At 40.8% G+C, this 19,698-nt stretch overlaps 1 pseudogene; it reads left to right on the top strand.

The window, feature by feature from the left end:
- The window catches only part of LOC148409189 (uncharacterized), a 43,346-nt pseudogene that overhangs the window by 16,743 nt on the left and 6,905 nt on the right, over positions 1–19,698 (top strand).

Below are 19,698 nucleotides of genomic sequence, written 5' to 3'. Positions count from 1 at the left end.
GGGAGATGAGAAAAACCTGCTTGCGTTGTCGTCTAAAGAACTTTTCCAAATTGCCAAGGATGTCTGCCCAGTTCCAGGAGAAGACCCGTCCAAGCTCTACTGTGAAGACGTAGCGGGGTGCTTTGACCACGTCCACGAGTTCATGTACAGTAAGCGCTTGCTGGAGTCTGAGGAGGCGGGTATGGTTGAATTACTTGCATTGAACGATGCTATTGTTAAGGTTATGCAATCTCACAGTGATGTTAATCGACCTGTTGGTTCAAGTGTAACTGAAGAGCCAGAGTGCACTGAGGTGCCCTCACACCCTAGTGGGTTAGTACAGTCAGCTATGGTTAATGTTACTGCTCATGATTCATTGAACACTGAACCACTAGTTAGCTCAGGTTTGACTGCTACAGTTAGCACAGGAAGTGTCACACCAGATGTTGTTCAAAAGATGTTTGAAATGTATGAGGATTTGGGTAAAAAGCTGCACCGATACATGAACATTCCCACGAACCAGCCTACCTCACAACACACACCTGTACAACTCAATTCACAACTCAATCCACAGAACAATAACACACCATTCATGAAAATGCCCACCACACAACACACACCTGCACAACCTACACAGAACCAGGACACACCACACTGTGCCCATCAGCCAGACACAACCCCTTTCCATACACATGAACAAATGGTGTCCCTGAAAGACCTGTCTTACCTCTCCCGCCGCGAATTTAAAGTGCAGGGGGGCCAAGTCGGTGACCATTCTTCTGATATCAGCTACACCAGCGTATGCCGGCAGATTGAGGAAGGACTAAAGGAGAACTTCAGCGACGTTGAAATAGTGAGGGGTGTGCTACGAATCATTAAGCCGGGAGGTTTCAAGGATATGCTCATGAATAAGGAGGACATGACCGTAGCAGAGCTCAAGGGGTTCCTTCAGTCCCACTTGGGAGAAAAGAGTAGCACTGAACTGTTCCATCAGCCTATTGAAGAATTCGGACATTTGGATTTCATTCCCCTCGGAGTTGGAAGGCAGCCATTGAGGTTGCAAGTTTGCACTTTTTGGTTTCATTTGTATAATAATGTAAATAATTATATCGTATTGTATTTCTATTTATTGTTTATAGTTTGACGGTGACGAATAATTAAACGTCAGCTATACATATGAAAACTTGTGGTGTGGTTGATCCAGTGAGAGGGAGTGATAATATCACAAACATGCATTTTGAGGAATACCTGGAAAATGAAATGAAAACAATTTTTCATTACAAAGATATATCAAGAAAAAAAATCATCTATTGAATGATTTATTATCAAAATGAAATAAGTGTCATGTTTCTGGCTTACGGCTGTGTGTGTGTTTGTGTCTAGAGACTAGGAGTGCCCTTGATGAGGGGAGTGGAGTCGCCGGCGGCACACCTTATGCACATCTGTCATCACCTAGGCTTCTTTAGTGTGGCTGGACCTCGAAACAACATTCATAATTACCCGCCATGCTCTTGAGTTATTCTTTGAGTACTTTTCTACTGTTTTGCATTTATGCTTCAGAGTTGCCCTTTTGGTTGTTACTTTTCTAGTTCTGAGTCTTTTCTGGTTCTCGCACCCTTGGTTAGATACTTTTCGTCGTCGACCTGTGGATTCCACTCCCCACAGTCACTTTGTAAGTTTTTGCATGGATAATTTGTAAGTACCTCATTTAGTTCAACTTTGAATTCTGTTGTACTCGTTTCCGCATGCGCTTTTGGTTAATAATTCTTTTGTACAATCATTTTTTTGCTTCTCAAGCTGTCTAGGGTCCACACTCTACGCCCATATACCAGGAAGCTGCCCTGACAATAAGTTAATTATTAACAAATATTTTTGAGCAAAAAAAAAATCTAAAAGGGTCTGACCTGTTCTCAAAAACAAATAATTATAAATAAATTTGTCCACAAAAAAAATGTTCAACATGAAGCATAATCTTTTGTAATTACAGTAGAGATCCATCCCTCCATCCATTTTCTTAGATCTTGCTTTGGGCCCTAGGCGGGGAACACACTGAAATGGTCGCCAGGCAGTTGCAGGGCACACAGAGACGAACAATATTCATGTACACACCTAAGGACAATTTTGTATTTCCAATTCACTTGCCATGCATGTTTTTGGAGTGTGGGAGGAAACTGGAGTGCCCGGAGGGAACCCATGCGAACCCATACTCCACACAGGAAGGCCGGAGCCAGGTAGATTCGAACTCTGGTCCTTTTAACTGTGAGGCAGAAGTGCTATTCACCACCACACAGAGCTGCCCTTAAGGAAGAAGCTCAATTGACAATAAAGAATTATTAACTTAACCATGAATAGATACGTGTCCACAAAACAAAAAAATCCACATTAAGTGTTAGACCAGCAGAACTAGCCTCTTGCTGCTTGTGGAGCAGGAGACGTTTTGTGCACAGAGAAACAGTAAACAAAGTGTCCTCTTTTGGGATTAAAGTAGAGCTATGTATATAAAAATAGGTCATTAACTTAATTATTAATAAATATTTAACCATAAAAATAATCAACATAAAGTGTCAGACAAGTTTCGCAAAAATAAATAACTATCCACAAAAAAACATTCAATTTAAAGTGGCCTCTTGTAGGATCATAGTAGAGATGTGTTCACAAAAGATAAATCATTAACTTGACAAGTAACGAGAGGTGGTACAGGACAAGTTGGGTCGAACCATTCTTATATCGGGGAGAATCTGGCTTTTTAACATAAACAAATTGAAAAATGTACTACCGTATTTTCCGTACTATAAGGCGCACCCAAAAACCTGATTTTTTAAAAAAAGCTGACGGTATGCCTTATATATGGATCAAATCATGTGTTTACTGCATAAACTATAGTTTATGCCTAAAAATTCCAGTTCAAACCGACCTGGCCCGAGAGTATTAAAGCCAACACAGACCGGTGCGATTAAGTAACTTGATTTGCAGGCCCAACACAATTTTTTTTTTTTTTGAGGACTTAAGAGTGTGTGGCCCCAAACTCATGTCTGTCATTTAAATTTCTCTGACTTTCGTTTATTCGTAACTTCTTTGTGCTCCATAACGAAATAGCTGGTCAAAAATATATAATGCATGCCAAGGGGAAAATCAAACGAATTGCAGCGCAGCGTTCACAAGTACATGGCTTGATCTGGATCTACAGTATTCTGTGCTCTGTTGCTCCTGTTTAGTAGTTAAATAGCAATTACCAATAGCGCATTCTCTGTATTATATTCTATTAATAAAGTTTGATGACTTTGCTGATTGTTTTTAATACATTCCCTTGAGTAAAGCACCATCTAGTAGCTGCATAACTCAACTCTATCAAGTGGATGCAAAATGCAACCCCAGCCAGTACTATGGTTTCAACTCTATGTGCGCCTTATAATCAGGTGCGCCTTAAATATGGCGTCTTTTAGAAACTCGGCCATTCATTGAGGGTGCGCCTTATAGTGCAGAAAATAGGGTAATCCAGAGCGTTGTTTTATGAACTTATATTTTCTTGTAACATTGAATTATTTCAACTATTACTTTTAAAGTATTTTTTATGTTTGTTTGTTTTATTTAAAATCTCGAGTACCCCCTGGAGTTCCTCCAATTACCCCCAGGGGTACTCGTGTCCCCTATTTGAGAACCACTGATTTGGAGTACAGGAGATCCTCGGCTTACAACGGTCTCAACTTACAATGTTTCAAAGTTACAAACCCGCCCAGCAAACAATTGGGCATCACCCTGGAAGTTAAATCAGATATTATTAAGCAGCCTAAAAACGCTTAAACGCCAACTACAAGTTGTTGCACCCAAGAGACACCGTTTGAGTGCTATGTTCCGTTTTTGGGTTTTGTTAATGTAATGAAAGTGACGGTTGAGATCGACTCTGCCTCCCCACTGCCATTCTGCGCCCCAATGCCATTCTTGCTTGCCGCAAGCATGTCTAGGGCTTGTAGGCGAAAATGGCTGTCGCGCTTTTTACGGTTGCACGGCCCCTCAAAACAATAGGTATCTACAAAGTAAAACGTGGTGCAAAAACAAAGTTTATCAGACAAAACGGGGGCAAAAAGGGAAAGAATAATAGTACAATACAGCAATTGTCCCCAACCCCCGGTCCATGGATCAACTGGTACCGGGCCGCGTGGGCTGCACCTGAAATAATGTTTTGAAGATGATTTAGTTTAATGGTACGTGCACATCGAACGGGAACGAAGCGAAAAAGTGGAGAGTTTTGTATTGTAGCCAATGGAGTTTGCGACTGGGCGCGAATGCACGTCGGGCGACGTGATGGACGTGAATGGAGCGACGCGAATGGCCGCGCGCGGTCACGAGAAGCGAAATTTCGCCTTTCCCGTGAACTTTTTTTTTTCACATTTTCCGCGTTTTGCATCGCGACAGCCAATCAACTTCTGCAGCATTCAACGGCTCACGCGGGTGGCAGGAATGAATCATGGCGACCGCTTTGCGGTAGCCGAGAGTGATCCAACACGGCCAGCTGAGCTTTCAATACAAAACGGAGCCAAGCAAGAGCACACACCTAGCTTGTAGAAAGGCGGAAGCGAGAACTCGGGACAACTGATATGTACAGCCCATTTACTTCACTTAACAGCTGTTGAACCGTAGTTACTGTGCTATGCTAACGATAGCGCAGCATTGTCAGCACAATAATTAGCACGGTCTCGGCCACTTGATTGCGACATTGCGACTTTTATTTTTTGGCAGGCAGTATTGCCGCAAAGAATAAAGGTGCTCTCGGTGAAAGTATTGGCTCTGTCACATCCCAGAAAAGTGAAAGTTCTTAGCAATGCTCTTCTTTCCGAATCTAAGTGCACAGCAACAACAGTGTTCAAAAAGTACAACAGTGACAGAAAGCCCCGCGAATGAGCATAACAGTTCATACGTTTGTGATGTGGTTTTTAGAGCAGCCAGCCCCACCCCCGGTCCGCAATATAAATTTAAGGCGTTGACCGGTCCGCGGTGGTCAAAGGGTTAGGGACCACTGCTTTACAGTACAGTATGTATAGAGTGGCCTATTGATTTCATGTATTTTTTGTTGAATTATTTTTTTTAGCTATTATTTGTATTGTGTGCCCACTTACACTGAAATTCAGGTTACACCGCATCTTAAGAACGGATCCACGTTGTAGATTGAGGACCTCCTGTATATTATTTCAGTATCGTGAATCATGATTTACAGAGGTTAGGTTTATATCTCTCAGCGAATTTCGTCATGATGGGCTTTGCTTAAATTTTTTTGTTCACGGTTCTGACCACATACTGAATGTAGATAAATCTTTGAGTACCTTTTGTACTTTCTGATAGAAAATGCAGTTTTTCATGCTCAAAGTACATTGTATACATGTATAATACCAATGGAAGGAACATTGAGGACCTACTGGAGTCACAGTCTGGTTGATGGACTGTTCTCTTTAAGCTTGTTTTTTATTTTGAAGAAAAAGAAGAAGTGATTTTGAAGCTAGATAATACTTTATCTACAGCACATAATGAAAGGTATTACCAAGTTGAAATTCTGGTGTCACCTTCTTATCAAGTAAATAAATATGACACAGGAAAATGCCATAAATATCATGAGTAACTAATAATGAGTTATCAGCATTACTGATCCTAAAGCTTACTATGTTGGTGATGTAACATGTTTTTAAAACTTGTAAAAGACTATTTTTATACCTTTCTTTTTTTTAAGAGTGTTAGGGCTCCATTTCCATGCTCAGGTGCAGATCTGGTGCAGTATGCAGATTAAATGTGAGGCTTCGTGGATTTTTCTCTCTTTCGGTAATTTACTGGTGGCACGGTGGAAGACTTGTGAGCATGTCTGCTGCTCACAGTTCAGTGATCCTAGGTTCAATTCCTGCTTGCCCCGGCCTTCCTGAGAGGAGGTTGCATGTTTTCTGTGTGTTTCGTCTCTGGAAACTCCAACCTCCTCCCATATTATACAATATATAATAGAGATGATTATAATTACATCAAAAGATACTTTTCCATTCACTTTTGGTAAATGTAGCTTTGGCAAGGAGGATTTGATATCACCAGATGGTTATGGTTATGGTTAAATCACTGCCCATCTACACCTCCCGGTTTCCAGCTAATCTCCTCCTTCCTGCTCCACAACCAGCAAGAGGCTCTTTCTGCTGCCTCCCCCAACCTGTGAGCTACTGTTTTTCTTTCCCTCCTCATCATTCCTATGGCTGCGAGCATCCTCCACACTGACTGGATAGGAAAAGTGTTAGGAAAAGTGATAGGAAAGTGTTCCCTAGACTGGGAACAACCAAGCCTAGTAGATCCAAGATCCTAGTATTTCATGCTCTTTTTCTCTAACGCCTCTTCCCAAGGGACGGTATGATCAATGAGGATGATCTTTTCAGACCACATTACCAACCTCAGGGTTGTCTGGACAACCGGGGGAAATGGCAGTTTTCCCCCAGGTCTACCATCATTTCCCATGATTGGACCTGTCGTTGCAGGTTGCTTCTTGTTGTTGCTTTGGTTTTTGGCTTTTATCCTTCCCGAACGAACTTGATCAATGGTAATGTTTTCCCATGAGGTTGTCGTTTCTTGCGCTGCTCCTGCTCCAAGCTGTTAGAGAGTGTCATGAGCAGGTTGTCATGGCGCCACCTGTATCTTCCTTGGACGAGTGCTGTTTTATACCCTGACAGGATGCGCCATGGTCCCCATCTCCCCGACAAAGCTTGCACAATGGGTCCTCCCTCAAGCCCCACTTGTGAAAGTTAGTCGTGTCCGTTGTGTGTCATACACCGATCTTAGCAGGAAAGATATGCGGAAAAGTTCCATATGTCTCCCCATGTTATCTTCCTCTTGTGTATGTTCCACTTGGTCCATGCTCCCAGAGACACTCCTTCCTCGACCTTCCTCCTCCAAGTTCCGAGTCCTTTTCTTCCTGCGCATGGTGTTCCATAATGTCATGCAGCTTCAACATACTTTCAACTCATGCAACTGGTTGACTGTGTTTTTCAACTTATCTTTCCTGATCACCATTGCCCGGGATTTTTTTGGTTTAAACTTCATCCTGGCCTATGTTGCCATTTGGTCTAGAATCGTTAACACCCACCTCACCTCCACATGGTTAATGGTCTTCACTGTAAGTTCGTCCATGTAACCACTCGTTAGGGGTTGTCAGATGACCGATTCCATTTTAGGGTCTCGTGCTTCCTTCCCAACAGCTGTTATTAGGATGTTCATACCCATGATGAAGAGGATGGGAGAGATTGTACACCCAGTTACAATTCCTTTTTCCAGGGGTTGCCACGCTGTTTTAAAATGGGCCGCTTTGAATCGTAATACTGTATGCACAATATTCAATTATATATATATATATATATATATATATATATATATATATATATATATATATATATATATATATATACACAGTGGGCCCCCGTGTTACGAACTTGGCTCGTAAATCAAATTGGCCGTATGACGGGTAATCCAAAGCTATGTTCATTAGTGAATGAGTTCAACGCGTGCAAAAACCTTAGGTAAAAAAATCACGACTTTATGCACATATTAAAAATTAGTAACAATTTACTGCACTGTTAATTTAAATACCATAAATATACAAAGGAAAAATGACATTTACCTTTGGGGCGACGTGACTTGAGCTGGTGGTGTGTGGAGGCGGAGGGGAGCAGAGACGAACCTGCAGAATTTATTTCTTTTATTTTCTTAAACGAGAACTTTTTTTAAACGAGACCGTATCACCGGCAATTTCCTTCTCATTAAACCATAATAGAAGAAGCCTCTCCATTTTGTTGTTTACCGAGGGCCGTCCTCTGGCAAAGAAAGGCTTGCCCTTAGAAGACTTGCTTGCTTTCATAGCTTCCTTGTTATTGAGAATTGTAGCGATCGTCGAGCGGTTACAGCCATACTCACTAGCAAGGTTAACTATGCGTGCACCTCCTTCGTATTTTTTTATTATCTTCTGCTTCATTTCAATTGTCATCATCCTCTTACTTCTTCCCTTATCGCCACTTACATTTTTAGAAGCCATGTCTAACAGATAAAGTTTGCAAAGTCTTCACAACACCAAGACAACACAAAGACTTCACAACGACCAGCTCGTGCCATCAGGCTTGATGAGGGCGTTCGGCAATAGCATATCGGCATTTCTGTGATTGACGTGACGCCGGCCAATAGCATATCAGCATCTCCGTGACTGAGAACGTGACTGTGACCTTAATTTTCGCCCCAAGTTCCATTACACTCGCCGGAACATCCAGTGGGAATTAGCAATTTGACCAACACGCTGAACTAAACTTGCACTGGAACTAACTAGACTTGCAACTAGACTTGCACTAACCTTAACCATAACCCTTGAAATTTAAGATGCACCTGTTTATTTTTTATCTACTTTCTGTAATCAAAGTATCTGTGCTTCAGGGGCGCAGCAACCATATGTCCACCAGTACACCCAAACTGGTGCAAGACCACTTCAAACAAGATAGACTGGACCTGCGCTGATGCTAAAAGGATGATGCAAACTTTTTTTAAAACTTCATTTTACATAATTACTAGTGCATTAACGCCGAATTACCAAATTTGGGCCTCCAGACTTTCAGATTTTACATTTAGATATTTGTTCTTGCTTTGGTTCTCTTCATTACAGAAATTTATATTTTGCCGCACTTTGGAATAAGGACTGCGTTCTTCTGTATTTGTCTTGACACTCTTAAACTCTACTGCAATTGGTTTAAGTATATGAAAAAGTCATCCGTGTATTGAGCCCTTGTCTCTCAGTACAGTGATACATCTACTTACAAGTGCCTCTTGTTATGAAATATTCAGTTTACGAAATGCCTTAGCGCAAAATATTCTATCTAGTAACGAAAGAAAATTCAAGCTACAAAAGATGACATTGTTGGCATTTAATATGAGACACAAGACACCTGCGCTCGCATGATATCTGCCATATTGGTGGCAGTTTGTGATGTGTTTTTATATTTTATTAATCAGTGGGCTTGCCCAAAGTCGAGATAATAGTTTTTTTGCATTGATGTTTACTGAGGTCTCCCACTTTTCATCTTTCTTCGTTTCATCCACACTTCCGACAAACAATTTACAATGTGGAAAGAGCAAACATAATATTGACATTAGCTATGGCTAACATTGTACATATCCACATATAAACACTTTTGTAACATACCACTTTGGGCTGTCGCATCTGAGGTTTGGATTGTTAGCATGTTGTTAGCACTTTAGCAATGACATCATACAGGAAGCACTTTGCATGGCCTCAAACTAAACTCAAGTAAACTTACATGCTCAAAATAATCCAGAAAATAATTATTATTGTTCCTGGGAACATACAAATTAAACATCCTAAAAAGGGTCACCGGGGCCCCCCTCTGGAGCCAGGCCTGGAGGCTTGTTGGCGAGCGGCTGGTGGCCAGGCCTGCACCCATGGGGCCGGGCTCAGCCCGAAGAGATGACGTGGGTCCCCCTTCACATGGCCTCACCACCTGTGGGAGGCGCCATCGGGGTCGGGTGCAAAGTGAGCTGGGCGTCGGCCAAAGGCAAGGACATTGGCGCATCGATCCCCGGCTACTGAAGCGAGCTCTTGGGAAATGGAATGTCACCTTTCTGGTGGGGAAGGAGCCTGGGTTGGTTTGCGAGGCCAAGAAGTTCCGACTACAATGCCACTCGTACGAGCTACTCACCATGTTGCGATGCTAATGAGGGCTCCTATAGGGCAGCCCCCTCTGAGGACCGTCCAGCAAGGCATGGAGTAAGATTTTGACCCCACCAGACGTTCTCCTTCCCCCGTTGGTCCGGGGAAGAGAAACTCCCAGTAGCTGGCACTGAGGCCCAAATGCCAGGATTACTATCCGAAGGTCATGACACCAACACACCTGCGACAGCACTACTTCCGCTCAACAAATCCCTCACAACCTAATCTGCCTCCTACTGCACGCATAAACATTATCTTGCACAAAAAAAATGCACTACATCATTTTCTTCACTACATTATTAGCACTGTTGTCTCTTTTTACTGTTTATTGATATTTATTGTTATTTATTGCTCGATTGTGGAATGTAGTCTGCTGCTCAGGGCAGTGAACAGAATAAGAATTTCATTGTGTGCTACAACTATACATATGACAATAAATGTTTTGAATCTTGGTTGTGATTTACTAATAATCTATCAGTGCAACAACGTCTTGAATATGATCTGATTAAAATGTGCAGGTGTTGCTTCGAAGTGACCCTGTAGTGTAGTTGTCAGGAACTCCTTGTAAGGAAAAGGAAAATGATAGCTTGGCGATGGTTCTTGTTAAAACTGAGGATAGGCTTACATTCTTTAGAATATAAACAACCCAGAGTGTGGTCACATGTATTGAATATCATCCATTCCATGCACCAATTAGTTGGGCCTGCTTCCCCATGCAAGACCCACCTCCCTTTGCTCTTTTCCCCTGCCTATTCATCATGTTGATGGCTCATTTGGTGCTCTTCTAATGTTTGACTGAATCCATTGCATCCACTGTCACAATCTGAAAAGGCTGTCTTGCCTGCGGCCTGATTTTCTATTTTTTAATTAGCTGAAAGACAAGCATGAAAAACAGTCTGTTTTAATTTCCCATAGGCAGCATTTTGATGGCGTCAAATGGCAATGCAAGACCTATTTGTTGAGGAGTTATGAGGACTTTGTAATACACTTAATTTCTCTTTACGGCTGTCGTTGGTCTGAGCATGTGTGTATGATTTTGTCTGTTTGTGTTGACTGAAAGCAACCCTTTATAACAAATATTTCAATTTTATTCCAGATATGCAAACCATTCATTTCTAGCTCTCTGTTTATCTTGGGCTGAATAAGATTTATCTTTTTAAAGGCTTAAAGGTCACATGCATGGTGTCAAGCCAAATCTTGCAAGGCACAAAATGTTATGCACAAAGGGTGAGGCCCCTTTGTAGGCTCATTTGTCCAGCTTTCTTAAAATGCCAAATATTCTTTGTCACATTGAGAGATTTGTCCCGATATTTAGGTTTCTGACATCTAGCTAGTTCAATCCAATAATGACTAACAAAGAAAAAATGACCACTTTTTCAAATAATATGGATTCAATTTTATGACAGCAATAACTCAGGGATTATGCATGTACTTATATGTATTTACAATCCATGGCACTACAGTGCAATTGAAGTTGTCAAAAGCTGAAGGTTCTCTTTACTTTTCAACATGGCATTAGAGATAGTTATTTACATTTTCAACATGGAATCTCAGGGAATCTCTCTTTTGGATTCTGGTTACACATTATACTGAGTTTGAACATTGTTGTTCAAAGATGTGTAAAAATTCAACTACGAAGGTATTGGACCAAGACCATCAAAAGATGAATACCAACATTTTATACACCCACTTCCCAATCAGGCATTCATATTAAATTCGAATCCAATTTGGAAAAGAGCTTTTTCTTATGACATAATTTTTCAAATGGGTTAAAATACCACATTTTTGGGGTGACACTGTATATTTGTCACATAGACACATTAATGCACATCAAGGGAACCAAACCAGTATATTTAAACTTTATTCAACTTCAATTCTAGAGTCAGAAGTTTTAGCAGTGTTTTTTTTGTTTTTTTGCTATTCATCAGTCATTTAAAGACAGATACAAACTAGCATACTGTATTTTTCTGACCATAATATAAAAAGGAATACATTTGAATTGAACCGCCTTCCTGCAATGAGCATCTACTCAAGTCACGTTGAATGTGAGGCCTCAAGATGGCAATCTTATCACTCGGTTGGCTGTTACAAATGTATAATAACTTATACGGGGCTACTCACATCTCCATCTGCGCTTGCGCAGAAGCCCACAACTGTTGACAGGAATGCCCTTGCACCTCTGGGAGCAGGAAGATTACATACAGTCTGCACAAATCAGCTTAATTCTAAATGGCTAAAAACTCCAACTACAACACTATAAGTAGCGTAACCAAAATGGACATAATGACATATGGACACGAAACGAACAGAATATGGAGAATTATTTTACTACAAAAAAAAAAAAAAAAAAAAAAAAAAAAATATATATATATATATATATATATATATATATATATATATATATATATATATATATATATATATATATACAGTGGGCCCCCGTGTTACGAACTTAATCCGTTCAGCAGCTAGGCTCACTAGGCTAACTTGAATTGGCCGTATGGCAGGCAATTCAAACCTATGTTAATTAGTGAATGTGTGCAACTCGTGTAAAAACCTTAGGTAACAACATCACGACTTTATACACATATTAAAAATTAGTAAAATAATCTACTGTACAGTTAAAATTAATAACATAAATATATAATATTACCTTTGGGGCGACGTGACTTGAGCTGGTGGTGGGTGGAGGCGGAGGGGAGCAGAGACGAACCCGCAGAATGTATTTTATTTTTTTTCTTAAACAAAAACTTTTCTTAAACGAGAACACATTGCCGGTGATTTCCTTCTCTTTAATCCATAATGGAAGAAGCCTCTCTATTTTGTTGTTGACCGAGGTCCGTCCCCTGACAAGGAAAGTCTTACCCTTAGAAGACTTGCTTGCTTTCATAGCTTCCTTGTTATTGAGAATTGTAGCGATTGTCGAGCGGTTACGGCCATACTCACTAGCAAGGTTAACTATGCGTGCGCCTCCTTCGTATTCTTTTATTATCTCCTGCTTTATTTCTATTGTCAGCATCCTCTTACTTCTTCCTTTATCGCCACTTGCAATTTTAGAAGCCATGTCTAAGAGATAAAAGTTTGCAAAGTCTTCACAACACACCGACCAGCTTGTGCCATCTAGCTACATGAGGGCGTTCAGCCAATAGCATATCGGCATCTCCGTGACTGAGACCGTGACTCAGACCGTGACTGTAACCTTAATCAACCAATAGCATATCGGCATTTCCGTGACATGCGAGAAACGTTGTTTTTGTTGATGCAGCAAAGCGAAAAAAATAGTAAGGACACACTGACCGGAATGTTGGATGGTTCGTAAGACGAAAGGTTTGTGCGTAAGAGGGGGACAAAAAAAAAAGCCGCGGTCCACGTCATAAGATGAAAAATACTTAAAACAGGGGGTTCGTAAACCGTGGGCCCACTGTGTGTGTGTGTGTATATATATATATATATATATATATATATATATATATATATATATATATATATATATATATATATATATATCAACACTTGAAGGAGCATAACTAAATGGATTTAATATGACACAAAAAGAACAGTATTTAGCCACAATGCATTTGAAATGAAATTGACTTTCATTATAGTTATAAATTATTATAGTTTATTACGATAATAATATCAGGTCAACAGAGAAGGCCTTGCTGGCCCTGACGGACCACCACTGTGTTTTGGAAATCTGAAACACTACATTCAGAACACATGGAAATGTATGCCATAACAAGTGTGAACTGACTAACTCAGCCATAATACAATGGGTTGGCCCGCGGGTCGTTGGAGTCGAAACTCTAAAGGTATCCACAGAGAAAGCTTTGGCTGATGATGAAGAGAGAAGGTGGTAGCTATGGCTGTTATGGTCCGTGGCAAACAAAACGAACGTAAAGAACGATTTGGCCAAGAGAACTTGGCCATGGCTGAACCAGGTCTCATCGCTGCACAGGACACACTCAACACTGTCAATAAAGTATGTCACTCTCTTTGAAGTCACTGGTTCTCATATTCCTCCATTCCACAAATTTGTTTTTTGATGCTGTGCCATTACGGTTCAGCTCGCCCACCAGCTCATACAGTGCATGAAGCATGCATGTAGAGCTATATAGCAGAACTATGGCAGTGAGGAAGATGTGGGTCATGTTTTCAGGCCGAAAAGGCCTGTAAAAATGAAGTATGGTGCAGTAATATGACCAAGAACCTGAAAATAATATGTATTTAATATTTTTCTGTTGTTATTTATATGTTGAGCACTTAGGTTATATATATATATATATATATATATATATATATATATATATATATATATATATATATATATATATATATATATATATATATATATTGATATAGCATGTTCTATCTACTAGTAAGCGAATTACTGTATGTCCTACATTGCAACTATTTAATAATGTCAAATGAAACAACATAAAAACTGTTAAGTCATCAAAACTGAGATTTAACAAATTTACTACTTGTTAACATAATTAACTGATTCCAAGCATCAACTATTTTATTTTTTCTGTCGGATTCAAGTAAAACTAGGAAAAGGCACTACACCAGAGAAAAGATATAAAAACACTTGTATTGTTTTTTTTAATATTATTCTTTATATTTAGGTAATCTATATTTAGGTTGTCTTCTTTGATTTTTCCCTTCAGGGGTCGCCACAGCAAATCAATTGCCTCCATCTCAGCATGTTTCCTGCATCCTGTTCTCTCCCAGCAACTGCCTTCATGTCTGCTTTCACTACATCAATAAACCTACTCTTTGGTCTTATTCTTGGCCGCCTGCCTGACAATTAAATCAGCATCCTTCTACCTTATATATTTGCTATCTCTCCTCTGGACATGTCAGAACCGTCTCACTCTGGTCTCTTTGAGTAAATTTCTAAACTCTATATGAGCTTTAGCTCTGATGTATTAATTCCTGACTCTATCAATCCTGGTCATTCCCAAAAAGAACTTCATTATCTTTATCTTTGCTGCCTCAACTTCGCCTTCTTTCTTTTTTACAGTGGCACTGTCTCCAGGCCAAACAGCATCGCTGGTCCAACCAAAGTCTTTTACACCTTCCCTTTCATTCGAGCTGAACCTCTTAATCACACCTGACACTTTTCTCCACCCGTCCCAGCCAGTACAGGCTTGTTCACCTCTTTTCCACATTGTCCATCATCACTCTATCAGGACATTCCTAACAAACTCTTCCTCCAATATAACCCCTACTCAAGTTCTCTTCCCATCAACTCCATAAAAAAAAAAAAAAAAATAAAACTAATAAAAACTTGAACCCTGGTCATAGCCTTCTAGCCTTGCTGCTCTCCTACTTGGTTTTCTGCACACACAGTTCTGCATCTTGCAACTAACTCTACCCTTTCTGGTAACTCTACCTTTTCATATCATAGTTGAAACATTCAAGGTCCCTACTCTCAGCCCTAGGCACTTTGTATTCCTCTTCTCTCTCTTCCTATGAATATATATTCCTCCTCTCCTTTCAAAAACAGGAGCTGGATTTCCATTGGTACCTTGTATATGAACAACAAAGGTGGTGGTTGTGAACCCATACCTCGACCGATCTGCTATGGAAGGCATTGGTTTGATTCATGCATTGGATCTGACAAAAGTTTACGTCTAATGTCCTTCCTGACAAAACCCTCTGGATATATCTGGGCTTGGGAATGGCACCAATGGGCACTGCCTTGAGCCTACACTATATATAGGTCATATTTTATGGTTCAAAACGTTTTGCTTTTATTTAAAGCATGTTAAATTTAAAAGTATAAAATACATCTACAAAATGTAATTGGAGTATGAACCTCACACAAAAAAGCAAAACCTTTAAAGATTAAATGAAACATTTTTTGAGCATTGTAACACGATTGTGTGAGCAGCACTGACTATCTGTATTTCAAAATTGCAAGGCTTTATACAGGGTGGTGGATCATGGCAACCGGTGCTGTTCAGGGCTGATTGGCAGGAGGGATGAGCCTGTGAGATGTGTTGGGCAGTGATTGGCAGGAGGTGTGTTGGGCAATGAGTAGCTGGACCGACGGCTTTGTGACATATTAGCAAAAACAAACTCATGGGGGACAGCGACTAGGAGACAGGGAAATACGAGGCGCGAAGAGGAATGTCTGTGAGGAAACGTGCCGCACGGCATAAACAAACACTGACCAGACAACTGGCTCGATATGGACCGGGACTTTAAATAGACGCGAGAAATAATTAAGACAATGCAAAACACCTGGAAGAAAGATGAGAGACGGGGGAAGTGGATTAACTAGTGAGACACGGAGAGGAAAGGCAGACGTGAGGGAAACAAACATGAACTAAGAACATGAACCAAAACCACACGGCCCGAGGAAAACAACAAACCCAAAAAAAACATGACTGTACATACAGTATGTTTACAAGAGAAGGTTAAGTTTCAGTATTGCCTTAAACAGGATGTCACACAATGTAAAATATAAAATGGAGCATTTTCTTTATCTCATAACCGTTTTATTACTAGCAAACAAATCATGCAAGTGTCTTGCTAGCCCATCCTTTTTCTATAGCTTCTTATCCTCACAAGGGCCGCAGGCTTGCTGGTGCCTATCCCAGCTGACTTCGGGCAGTAGGCGGAGGACAACTTGAACTGGTTGCCAGCCAATTGCAAGGCTCACTGAGACAAACAACCATCCACGCACCCAATCTCAACTACAATTTAGTGTGTCCAATACTTGCATGTTTTTAGAGTGGAAGCCAGAATGCCCGGAGAGAACCCCCGCAGGCTCAAGGAGATCATGCAAACTGCTCACAGGAAGGCCGGAGCCATCTGGAATTTAACTCAGAACCCTTACCTGCGAGGCGGACGTGCTAACCACTGTGTCAACAAGCCGCTTATTTGGAGGTGTGATATTTAATTGCACAAACCAGGAGTAACATCTACTTTTGCTGACATACCATTAAATTTGTTCTAATGTTAATTGGGTCTGGCTTTAATTTTTAATCAGTTGTTTCATCTTTACAGTTTTCAAGTTATTTTAAATTTTGGCAGCTTCTACACTTGAAAGATGATCATTTGCCCACAGAAAATTGTATTCTGGATACTATTCGATGAACAAGTAATGATTTTTTTTTTTCTCTTTATTTTGACAGTTAAATTTAACAGTTCATCAAGTTCCAGATGTGACATAAGTCACTGGCAATGAGTTACATTAAGTGCAATGATGTTTGGTTTGGATTAGGACATAAATAAAACCAGAACATATGTTTTTATTAAAATGCGGTGGTGCTGAGATGGCTGTAGTAACAAAAATATGCACCCATTTTTAACTTCCGAACAGCTTTAGTTGAACTTGTTTCACTTTTTTCACCAACAAATCAGGCTGTCGTGTCAGTTTTAACACCTTAGTTTAAGAATAAATAAAGTATTATGTGCTTGCCCTTTAATATTACTTTATTTTAATTTAAAATTTATTTTTAACTAATGTTACTTAATAAAAGGATTTTTTTATGTGTTATTGTGTGAAGCAGGGTTCCTATGTTAAATTTAAGACTTTAATACCTTTTTCAGACCATTTATACACAAAGTTAAGACTTTAGTCGGCCTGTTTTACAGCCATATTGGTAAAGAAAAAAAATGAAATTCTTGAATTTCACAATGTGCGTTTATTTGAAAATTAACAGTTCACAGTAACCGTGCAAATGAACAGATTTATTGATGAATTGTCCCGTTCATCAATAAATACACGAAACAAAGCGATTCCTTTTGAACTTCTAATTACCTGCAGGAAAATGTAAACATAGTAAAAATCTAAAACGAATAAAAATAAATGCTCCTAGTAGGATTTGAACCTGTGCGGACGATTAAATTAACGTTGTACTTCCAGTGAAGTTACCCGGTAGACCACTTGCCAGGGGGAGAGAGTTCAGCAGTCTCACGGCCTGGTGGATAAAGCTGTCCCTGAGTCTGGTGGTGCGTGAGCGGAGGCTCCTGTACCTCTTTCTGGAGGACAGGAGGCTGAACAGACTGTGTGCAGGGTGACTTGTATCAGTGACAATTGTGATGGCTTTGCGGCTGAGGTGGGTGGTGTAAAGGTCTTGCAGGGGGGGGGAGTGGAGCACCAATAATCCTCTCAGCTGTCACTCACGATGTGTTGTAGAGCCTTCCTGTTGTAGTCAGTGCAGCTCCCGCCCCACACGGTGATGCAGCTGGTGAGGATGCTTTTGATGGTTCCTCTGTAGAATGTGGTCATGATGGGTGGCGCGGCACTTGCCCGCTTCAGTTTGCGAAGGAAGTAGAGACGCCGCTGTGCTTTCTTGGCCAGAGATGCAGTGTTGGTGGTCCAGGAGAAGTCATCGGTGATGTGCACCCTCAGGAACTTGGTGCCGCTTACCCTCTCCACTGCAGCACCGTTAATGGTCAGTGGGGGGTGTAGGGTGTGGCCTCTCTGGAAGCTGACAACCATCTCTTTGGTCTTGCTGATGTTTAGCAAGAGGTTGTTGTCTTTGCAACATCTGGTCAGAAGCTCCGCTTCTTTCCTGTAGTGGGTCTCGTTGCCATTGGAGATGTGTTCTGCCAGTGTTGTGTCGTCAGCAAACTACACAAGGTGGTTGGAGATGTGGGTTGCTGTGCAGTCATGTGTCAATAGGGTTAAGAGGAGCGGGCTGAGCACACAGCGTTGTGGGGCCCCCGTGCTCAGGGTGATCCTGCCTGAGATGTTGCCAACACGCACCGCTTGAGGCCTTTAGCTGAGGAAATCCAGCAGCCAGTTGCAGAGTGAGGTGCTGAGGCCAGTTTGTCCAATTTGCAGGTGAGTGGTATTATGGTATTGAACGCTGAGCTGAAGTCTATGAACAGCATTCGCACATATTAGTCTTTCTTGTCCAGGTGGGTGAGAACTGGGTGGAGGGCAGAGCAGATTGCGTCATCTGTGGATCGCTCTGCCCTGTAAGCAAACTGACACGGGTCCAGGCTGGGGGGCAGGGTCTTTCAGGGCCCGGCCAGGGATGGTGTCTGGACCTGCTGCTTTCCGAGTGTTGATGGCGGAGAGTGTCCTCCTCACGGTGGCAGCAGACAGGCACAGAGGCTGGTCGTGTTTCCTCTTGCGATATCTCCATTTATGTTCGACCTATTCTAGTCGTTCCACCATTGAGGTGTTTCCCATAATTAGTAAGTTTAACCAGAACAACCTTGCATTAGAAATTTCAATTACTTCCCAATTATTTTTACTCATTATTCCTTAGTTAGTTGTTCTCATCAAAGATTTGTAAACTTTTATCTTTGCCAGTCTTCATACCATTCCAGCCGTTCTAACTATAATCGATTCCTCAGATGCCCGCTATTCCATGTATTCCATTTTCCTCGTCCCGTGATTAAAAATGTTCCCACAATTCAACTGTTTTCACTATTATTCACACTTCTTCACAGATTCAAACCACCACCCTAGATTTCACATCATTCCACCGTTAAACACTTTAACCTTCAGCGGTTTCACCTTCACACGCAATTTCTTCAGGAATTGCACATTTTCTAGTTATATTTATCCCGCTCGTTTTTTTGGCTCGCTTCTTCATCTTCCCAGTTCATACAATTGTCGTCGTTCAATTTTTATATAATTCCAATTATTCGCGTGATGATCACGTGTATTCAGATATATCCAATTATTTATAATTTTCACACAATTCCCTGTTTTACCCGCCAAAAGTCCCATTGACTTAACATTGGGTGATTTTATATTTCATATTTAAAGCTCTCACCTATCACATTTTCAATTTTTAGCTTTCATATCACCCAATGGATCATTACCATCATTCCAGTAATTGATAGATTTCAATATGTTCCTATAATTCCATATTTTTCCACCTTTGAAAATTCCAATGGGAGGGCTTCACATTCATTCCCAATGGGAGATTTATCATTTCACATTTTGAGCTTTACCAGTTCATATTTACAATATTTGACTCACTAATTTTGTCTTATTGATCTTTCTCGTCATTCCAATA

Source organism: Hippichthys cyanospilos, chromosome 17 (assembly GCF_059441005.1).
Source record: "Hippichthys cyanospilos isolate Australia breed blue-spotted pipefish chromosome 17, RoL_Hcya_1.0, whole genome shotgun sequence".
Taxonomy (NCBI): Eukaryota; Metazoa; Chordata; class Actinopteri; order Syngnathiformes; family Syngnathidae; genus Hippichthys; species Hippichthys cyanospilos.
The sequence above is the reverse complement of the archived record's forward strand: the minus strand, read 5'-3'. Positions and strand labels throughout refer to the sequence as shown.